At 48.6% G+C, this 2,870-nt stretch overlaps 1 pseudogene; it reads left to right on the forward strand.

Moving 5' to 3' along the window:
• The first annotated feature begins 1,438 nt into the window (after positions 1 to 1,438).
• Positions 1,439 to 2,389, forward strand: LOC102137417 (tRNA-splicing endonuclease subunit Sen15-like; annotated as a pseudogene).
• The last annotated feature ends 481 nt before the right edge of the window (positions 2,390 to 2,870 follow it).

The following is a 2,870-nucleotide window of genomic DNA, read 5'->3' on the forward strand; positions in this document are numbered from 1 at the left end:
TCTCTGGAATCTCTATGTACCTGGAGCAGGTGTGTGGAGTGGTACCTGGAGTCCCAGGACCCCTAAGTACCTGGAGCAGGTGTTATGTGAGAGATTTTGATACCCAAGAAGCTTACAGATTAATATAGTAATTTGCAGTATTCAGATAAGTGCCACTAATGTGTGAGGTGGCAGGTGTTAGGAGCAGAAGGTTATAAATATAGTCGGAGCTGCAGGAGACACACAGTTGTGGACACTGGAGCTATTCTCCTTAGAGAAGGGCATGGAGTTGCACCTCGGTCAGCAGTCTCCTCTGTCACCTCTGGCATTTTGCACCTGCCCTTCCACGGCTGCTACCTGTCGCTGTTGGCTCTGGGCCTTCCCTTTGAGCAACTGTTCCACAGTGGAGGCCCTGGTGCTGCCTCCACTCGGTCACACACTGCATGGCCACAGCTGGTCAGGGTCCAGGCTGGACACAGCACCAGGTGCTCTGCGAGGTCTGTCCTGCAAGACCAGAGCCTGCAAGACCATCAATGGGCCAGAGGAGGCCATGCAGAGCTGGCACTGGTACTGTGCTTTCATTTTAGTTTAAGATACTCTTTGACTTTTTTGTGTGTGTGTGATGGAGTTTCACTCTTGTTGCCCAGGCTGGAGTGCAATGACACAATCTCAGCTCACCACAATCTCTACCTCCCGGGTTCAAGTGATTCTCCTGCCTTAGCCTCCCAAGTAGCTGGGATTACAGGCATGCACCACCATGCCCAGCTAATTTTGTATTTTTAATAGAGATGGGATTTCTCTATGTTGGTCAGGCTGGTCTCGAACTCCCGACCTCAGGTTGTCAGCCCAGCTCGGCCTCCCAAAGTGCTGGGATTACAGGTGTGAGCCACTGCGCCCAGCTACTCTTGACATTTTTTAAAAGAATGTTCTCTATCTCATTCTCATCTATATATCCCTTATGAGAGAAGCCAGGAAACCAGTTCTGAGGATGTCAGTCTGGCTAGTAAAACCCTGAGGATTCTGTCTTCAAGGGTACCTTGACTGTTGTGTTCAAAGAAAGCTTTGAACAACAAATGTAAAAACTCTGCCAAGCCAAGTCCACCGAGTAGCTCATTAAAATGTATTTAGGTTGAGGCTTATTTTTTTAAGCTTACTTTATCAGAAAAAAAAAAATTGGATTTAGATACTGAGGAAGGCTTCTTGCACAGAGAGGGACGTCCGTTGTCTCAGTTCTATGATCTCGATGCTTAGACAGGCCGCTCACCCCAGCAGGGCAGCGTTGTTCTCATGTCCCAGGGGGCCGCTGCAGAAGGATTATCGACTCTCTCCCTCCTGTCATCACCTCAGGCCTTCCCCGCCAGCACCTCCATTCCTGAGGCTCATGTGGGAGAGACAGTGTGGAGAGAAACAGAGAAGAGAACAGGACTTCTTAAACAGCACCAGCAAGAATAGTCTTACAATGAAGTGTGCATCACGGGAGCGCTGCACTGGCTGGCATGGAGGAGCACCATACCAGCTGGCGTGGAGGAACGCCGTACCAGCTGGCACGGAGAAGCGTGGCGATTTCAAGCTGACCCCTGGCTGCAGCAGCCTGGGTCCAGGCGGCGTTCGCCCCTTTGGCGACGGCGGCAGAGCTTCCTTGTGGGTCCCCAAGGACGCCTGGATGGGCACCCACCCTAAATATTTAGAAATGATGGAATTAGGCCAGGCGGGGTGGCTCATGCCTGTAATCCCAGCACTTTGGGAGGCCGAGGCAGGTGGATCACGAGGTCAGGAGTTCGAAACCAGCCTGACCAACATGGTAAAACCTCGTCCCTACTAAAAATACAAAAATTAGCTGGGCGTGGTGGCAGGTGCCTGTAATCCCAGCTACTCAGGCGGCTGAGGCAGGAGAATCGCTTGAACCCAGGACGCAGATGTTGCAGTGAGCCGAGATCACACCACTGCACTCCAGCCTGGGGGACAAGAGCAAGACTCTGTCTCAAAAAAAAAAAAAAAAAAAAAAAAAAAGAGAGAGAGAAATGATGGAATTAGACATAGAAGATGCCACCCATGTTTATATAGCATTCTTGATTTACCTGGACCTCATAGAAAGCAAAACTGACATGAAGTAAACTGTGTCAGATTACCAGAACTCCAGCTCATCTGCCTTGTTAGTATGAGATAGAAGAGGAAAGGTTACAGACTGTGGCGCCCACCCCTATCACTGCTTCCCTCAGCCATAACAGGATAAGGGAGATCTTGAAGGCATCTTGAAAATTGCAAGGTGATCCAGATTTGTAAAAGATGTCTTTTACTTTGGTCATAGTGGAGTCTGATTCTACAATAGTCTTTTATAAATTTACTGATGGACTTATGCTGCCAGACCCTCAGAATATTTCTCTTAGAAGATGACATCTATGTTTCCTGATGCTTGTTTTATTCATACAAGATTGGATTTGAGACTCATCAGACTGCTTCATCTTTTATCTCAGAGATAGTCAGGGTTGACTTAGTGAGGGCTGACTTCCCTATTCCATAAGGTTTTCATTCTGAAGAATAAAACTTCCCCAGGGCTGGGGCGATGGCTTACGCCTGTAATCCAAGCACTTTGGGAGGCCGAGGCAGGCGGATCACCAGGTCAGGAGTTCGAGACCAGCCTGACCAACACGGTAAAACCCCGTCTCTATTAAAAATACCAAAAAATTAGCTGGGTGTGGTGGCGCACACCTGTAATCCCAGCTACTCAGGAGGTTGAGGCAGGAGAATTGCTTGAACCCGAGAGGTGGAGGGTGCAGTGAGCCAAGATCATACCACTGCACTCCAGCCTGGGTGACAGAGACGCCGGAAAAAAAAAAAAAAAAAAAAAAAAACCTCCCCAGGTAGAAGATTTTTTTTTCTTAAAAAATATA

This window comes from Macaca fascicularis, chromosome 16 (assembly GCF_037993035.2).
Source record: "Macaca fascicularis isolate 582-1 chromosome 16, T2T-MFA8v1.1".
Classification (NCBI taxonomy): domain Eukaryota; kingdom Metazoa; phylum Chordata; class Mammalia; order Primates; family Cercopithecidae; genus Macaca; species Macaca fascicularis.